Source organism: Dromiciops gliroides, chromosome X (genome assembly GCF_019393635.1).
Source record: "Dromiciops gliroides isolate mDroGli1 chromosome X, mDroGli1.pri, whole genome shotgun sequence".
Lineage (NCBI taxonomy): Eukaryota > Metazoa > Chordata > Mammalia > Microbiotheria > Microbiotheriidae > Dromiciops > Dromiciops gliroides.
Genome location: NC_057867.1, coordinates 71,721,210 through 71,728,059, shown reverse-complemented (window position 1 = coordinate 71,728,059; position 6,850 = coordinate 71,721,210). Strand labels below are relative to the sequence as shown.

At 38.6% G+C, this 6,850-nt stretch overlaps 1 pseudogene; it reads left to right on the top strand.

Moving 5' to 3' along the window:
• Nucleotides 1-1,714: 1,714 nt before the first annotated feature.
• Nucleotides 1,715-2,171, top strand: LOC122733777 (annotated as a pseudogene).
• Nucleotides 2,172-6,850: the final 4,679 nt, after the last annotated feature.

The window sequence follows — 6,850 nt, the reverse complement described above, 5'->3', positions numbered from 1 at the left end:
TCTATGATTTAGCCACACTTGCATTCTTTCTGGTGCTCAAACATAACACTTCATCTGCTCACTCTGCCTTTTCATTGACTGTCCCCCATGCATGGCATGCTTACTTTATCTTTACTTCCTGGCATTGCTAGCTTCCTTCAAGACTTATCTCCAGTCCTCCCTTCTGTAAAAGGTCTTTTCTGCTTCCCCTCACTGCCAATGCCTTTCCTCAGATTACTTCCCATTTATACCGTAAATATCTTGTATGTACATAATTGTTAATGTATCATCTTCCCCAATAGAATTAGAGCTCCCTGAGGACAGTGACCATGTTTTTTTTACTTTCTTTGTATCCCTACCATTTAGCACAATGCCTGGCATATACCAATTGCTTAATAAACTGCTTGTTTGACTAAGTGACTCACTGCATAGGCAAGTCACCTACCTCTCTATGCTTTTATTTCTGCATTTGGATGATAAAGGAGTTATACTATATCTCTAAAATATCTTCCAGGTCTGATATTCCATAATACTATGACTCCAACCATATGGCATTCAGTCAGTAAAACCATGTGAGACATATTGTTGATGACCTAATCGATTGTTAGGCAATCAACCCAACTTAATGGTGAATATAATTGAGTATGTAGTGTCAACCTCAATATATTTGTAAATAATGGGAGAAGGAAAACAATAGTCATTTAAAAATATGAATATATTAGTTTCTCATTATCATCATCATAACATTCTTTTTTGTATGGTACTAGGCTGTGCGCTCTTTACAAAGCAAATTAGATAGAATTGCTGCCTTCTAGCAATTTTTAATAGAAGAAAGACCAACTTGCTGTGGTTATGCCACTAAACATTAAATTCATAAATCAAATGAGAATATATTGTTAACAAGCAACAAGTAACTGAGTCAATTTATTTAGAGACTGTTAAGTGAAGCACGTAAAAGCATGGCTATGTTGAAATTCACAATTAAGTAAAATAACATTATTGTCTTTTATTTTTAATAGATTATATGAGTCATATGAGAATAGAAGTTTATCAGCCTAAACATTTCTCTCCCTCTCCTGCTTTCCCTAAGTTACTATACTTAGAGCAAATTAATTAAATGATGGAATCACAGATTTAGATTTAGAAGTTGACTTAAAGGCCATCCCGTCCAATCTCCTCATTTTATAGTAACTAAGTGACTTCACCCAAGGTCACAAAAGCCCCCAAACCATTGGCTTTTTCTCTACCCTCAAGCTTCTTGACCATGACGCAGTCTTTGACACTATTGATTTTCTAATTCATCACTCTCTAGGTTTTTAAGACACACTCTCTCTGGTTCTCTTCATAGCTATCTGACTACTCCTCAATCTCCTTTGCTGGATCTTTATCCAGGTCACTCCCACTAACTATAGGGGCCCCACAGGTCTCTGTCCTGGACCATCTTTTGTTCTCTCTATATGCTATTTCACTTTATGATCTCATCAGCTCCCATGGATTCAATGATTCTCTCTATGCTGATGATTCTCAAATTTACTTCTACATTTCTAACCTCTGCTGACCTCCATTCTCCTATCTCCAACTGCCTTTTGCACATCTCAAACTAGATATCCTGTAGATATCTTAAACTTAGCATGTCAAAAACTCAGCTCATTATCTTTCCCTTAAAACCTTCCCCCTTCCCCCCACCCTTCCCCAGGAGGCAGAAGTAGCTCCTCAGCCTCTTCTCTTCCACAGTAGCTCTGAGGTCAAAATGAAATTCAATCCCTTTGTGACATCTGACCCAAGGAAGAACCACAAGAGGCATTTCAATGCGCCTTCCCACATACGGAGGAAGATTATGTCTTCTCCTCTTTTGAAGGAGCTGAGGCAGAAAGAAGTACAATGTCCGCCCCATGCCCATTCGAAAAGATGATGAAGTCCAAGTAGTTCGAGAACACTACAAAGGACAGCAGATTGGCAAGGTAGTCCAGGTTTACAGAAAGAAGTATGTGATCCACATTGAGCATGTGCAGTGGGAGAAGGCTAATGACACAACTGTCCATGTGGGCATTCATCCCAGCAAGGTGGTTATCACAAGGCTAAAGCTGGACAAAGATCGCAAAAAGATCCTTGAAAGGAAAGCCAAATCTCACCAAGTAGGAAAGGAAAAGGGCAAATATAAGGAAGAAACAATTGAGGAAATGCAAGAGTAAAAATTACATGGCTGTAATTAAATTGCTAGAATAGACAAAAAAGAAAAATGGGGGCAGCTAGGTGGCATAGTGGATAGAGCACCAGCCTTGGATTCAGGAGGACCTGAGTTCAAATCCGGTCTCAGACACTTAACACTTACTAGCTGTGTGACCCTGGGCAAGTCACTTAACCCCAATTGCCTCACCAAAAAAACCAACCAAAAAACCTTCCCCCTTCCAGACTTCTTTTTCACTCTCAAGGGCACCATCATACACCTGGTAACCTGGGCATCATCCTCAACTTCTTACTCTTTCTCACCGCACCCCTCACCTCCATATCTGATCTGTTTCCAAGGCATGTTGGTTTTAACCTTCACAACATCTCTGGGATATTTCCCTTTTTCTTCTCAGATACTGCCACCACCCTATGCAGCCCCTCATCCCTCGATGCCTAGACTATTCCAGTAGCTTGTTGGGTTTTCTCCCCACCACAAGTATCTCCCCACTCTATTCTCCACTTAGCTATCAAAGTGGTTTTCTTAGAGTGCTGGTCTCATCATGTCATCCCCCTTCTTGATAAACTTCAGTGGCTCCCCATCACCTCTAGAATAAAATATAAAACCCTTTGTTTGACCCTTCACAACCTGCCACCCTACCCCGCTTTCCATTCTTCCTATATCTTCAGGTATTTTCTCTGGTTATACCCTATTTCTAAAATGTTTTCCTTCTTCAACTCTGCCTACTGACTTCTTTGACTTCTTTTAAGTCCCAGCTAAAATCTTATCTTTTATGGGAAGTTTTTTTCTTCTCATTCCTATTCATTCTGGTGTCTTTTCTCTGATAATTATTTCCTAATTATCTTTAGCTTTTTGTATACATTTATTTGCATTTTGTCTTCTCCATTTGATTGTGAACTCCTTGAAGGCAGGGACTGTCTTTTGCCTTTTTGTATCCTCAGCATTTAGCACAGTGTCACGCACATGATACTTAATAAATTTGTAGGAGGTGAATCAAAATGGCCTACTTTGTACTCTGCTTCCCTTAGACTATGGAGACCTTGGCCCCTAGTGACCTGAATGAATTATTGTACTTCCCTAAATTGGGGGTTGGTTGTGATGGCATCAATTAGCTTAGGTCTCCTGGAAAACCATATACACTCCTATATATAGCTTGTTTATACATACTTCATCTATTGTTTCTTCCATTGACTCTGAGCTCCTTAATAGCAGTGACTGTCTTTCTGCTTCTATTTGTATTTTCAGCACTTAGTATACCACCAGGCACATAGTAAGCTTAATAAATGCTTGTTGAGTGACTGACTGATTTTTTTCCACTTAATGAGCATCTAGTTAGCTTCCCTTTTTTCTACCACAGAATATACTTGTGTTAATACTTTTGGATCTCTGGAGCTTTTCTTTTTGTCCTTTGACCTCTTTGGTATTGTATTGCTAGTAGTAGTAGGATCACTGAGTCAAAGGGTGTGAATAGCACAGTGACTTTTCTTGCATAATTACAGGTAGTTTTCCAGAAGGCTAGACCAATTCATATCTACTGAAGGACTTGGAGAAAAATGATATCGATGCATTTTGGTCTACGGGCCCTAGTGGCCTGAATGAAAATGTGGGGGGGGGTGGTATTGGTTAGCTTAGGTCTCAGGGCTTGATTCTAAATGAAATCTAACTTTACTACATTCACATTGCTGGTAGAGATTAGGCCCAGTAATTCATCTCACCTGATGTTTCCTTTAGTGGTCCCCAGTCACAATCCTCATGCTTCTTTCATGAACATATTATGGTTTTAAAACCAAGGAAATTTGTCAGACATAATGATTAACATGGGTCTTAATTTATGCTTGGATATTGCAGCTTGTTCAAATTGATGTGTCTTGTAGCTGAGAACAAGTTATAGCATGCACCTAATTATGTGTCATACAAACACATTACCAGGGCAGTTTCTGTAGGCACAGACCCAATAACAAAGCGAGTCCATGCTAAATCATATTTACTGCAGCACTCTGAAATGTGAGAAACAAGCTACTCGACAAATAATTTTTCCATGTACAATTCTGCCACCCTAATATACCTAATAAAAGAGAAGACTGTCATTTTCAAACTCCCAACTCTTATCTCAGAGCAGAGCTATCATTTTATTAATGTCTAATCAGATGTGCCTTTGCAATTATATGTTATACATAATGTGTTTCACACAATCTAATAAACAAAATGGTCTGCAGGGTAAAATTATATAATTCCACATTAAAGTCAAAAGAAAGTGAGAGGCAGGATTTGGAAAACACAGGGAAAAATTAAAAGATACAACTTGGAAGAACCTGTTTTCAAATGAGAAGATCTGAATCATCAAAGTGGAACTACACTGAAGATGGGGGAAAGGAACCATTGAGAGAAATTGGCTAGGCCCTGAGCCAGTTGTGTCCTTAAAACATTCACATTCATTTTTGTGGTTTTGAAGGGGCTGATACAAAGAACACTTTGATTTTCCCAGAGCCAGTTACAGAGAAGACAAAAAACAGAGACAGTGATGATTTTTAATATTTCAAGAGTATCAGAGCAGCCCTCAGACTTTTTGAGTGCCAGAGGAGTTTCTATTTGATGCTCAAAGCAATAGGAAGCCCCTTCAGTTTGGGGAGTAGTAGAGTGATACGGTCAGACCTGTGCATTAGGAAAAATCATTTTGGATGTTGTGTGGAAGACAGACTGAAATGAGTCCTGGAGGCTGGGAGACCAATGAGCAGGTTATTGAAATGGTCGAGGCATCACATCAAAGGTGGCTCCTCAAAAGTAGCCCTATCTTTGCAATGAATTTTCTTAGAGATCTCTTGGAAGAAAAGCAGCAGCTGGTAGGATGTGTATTCTGTGAAATATTTCTTCCTGAAAAAGAGTTCCATAAGTGTAAAAAGCTAGAGAATCATTTTCCTCTAAAGTCTTGTTTTTAAGTGAGAGTCTACATCAAAGTGTGATGATCTGATGGAAGCTATAATAATTCTATTATTTCTCCAAGACCCTCCATAAATCTCCTCTAACTACTCTAGTCCACACTGACTTCTCCTTTCTCTGATCTCTTATTCTGAATATTTGACACAAAAGTTAGTGCTAGGGGCAGCTAGGTGGCACAGTGGATAGAGCACCGGCCCTGGAGTCAGGAGTACCTGAGTTCAAATCCAGCCTCAGACACTTAACACTTACTAGCTATGTGACCCTGGGCAAGTCACTTAACCCCAATTGCCTCACTAAAAAAAAAAGGTAGTGCTTAATTATTCTCCAATAGCTTGTTTTCTTTATTTAAAACTTCTGCATCGATATTCATTAGGAAAATTGATCTATAATTTTTTTCTCTGCTTTTGGTCTTCCTGGTTTAGGTATCAGCACTATATTTATATCATAAAATGAATTTGGTAAGACTCCTTTGACTGTTTTCCAAAATCGTTTATATAGTATAGGAGTTAATTGTTCTTTAAATATTTGGTAGAATTCACTTGTGAATACATCTGATCCTGGGGATTTTTTCTTAGGGAGCTCATTGATGACTTGATAAATTTCTCTTTCTTTCTTTCTTTCTTTCTTTCTTTCTTTCTTTCTTTCTTTCTTTCTTTCTTTCTTTCTTTCTTTCTTTCTTTCTTTCTGTCTGTCTGTCTGTCTGTTTTGCAGGGCAATGAGGGTTAAGTGACTTGCCCAGGGTCACACAGGTAGTAAGTGTCAAGTGTCTGAGGTCACATTTGAACTCAGGTACTCCTGAATCTAGGGTCAGTGTTTTATCCACTGCGCCACCTAGCTGCCCCCTTATTTGGTTTTTAAAATCCTTTTTGAGCTCCTTCAGAAATTCTTTTGGGTCTTATTCCAATTCACACTTTTCTTTGACTCTTTGCATATAGCTATTTTGATTTCATTTTCTTCTTCTGAGTTTGTGTTTTGATCTTTCCTGTCACCATGGTAACTTCCTATAGTCAGGTTCTTTTTTTGTCATCGTTTGCTCATTTTCCAGCCTGTTTCTTGACTTTTTACTTGATGTTAAAGTTGTGCTTCGATCCTGGAGTCCAGGAGGCACTGTCCCAAGCGTCAGGTTTTTATATTGCTATTTTCAAAGGTGGGGCTGTCTTATTGACTAACTGACCTTATAACAAGATCCTTACTAAATTTGATACCTCCACCATTTTCTCGATTCTCAAAGGCTATGCCGGCAGAGCAAAACCAACTGGAAAAGCTTTTAGTATAGTCCTCGTTACAATAATATATGAAATAAAACTGGAAAGATGGATGGAAGTTAGATTTAGGAGAGTTTTTAATGCTAGGCTGATGCATTTGCATTTTATCCTAGAGACTGTATGTAGCCACTGAAGATTTTTGAGTAGGGAATGAAATGATATGGTCATATCTATGTTTTAGGAAAATCAGTTTGACAGCTGAATGGAGGATGGATTAGAGAGAGAAAATACTGGAAGTAGGGAGACCAATTTAGGAAGCTATTACAATGGTCCAAGTGGAAAGTGATGAGATTCTGAACCAGGAAAGTAGCTATGTCAGTGGAAAAGATGAGATAGATGCAGGAATGCTTATGGAAATGTAATCTGCAAGATTTTATACCTGATTATGAGAGGAGAGTGGTGAGGGAGAAGAAAGAACCAAAGATGTGTGAGAAATAATTATTAATAATCAATATCTTGGGGTACCCAGAAATATTCCCTT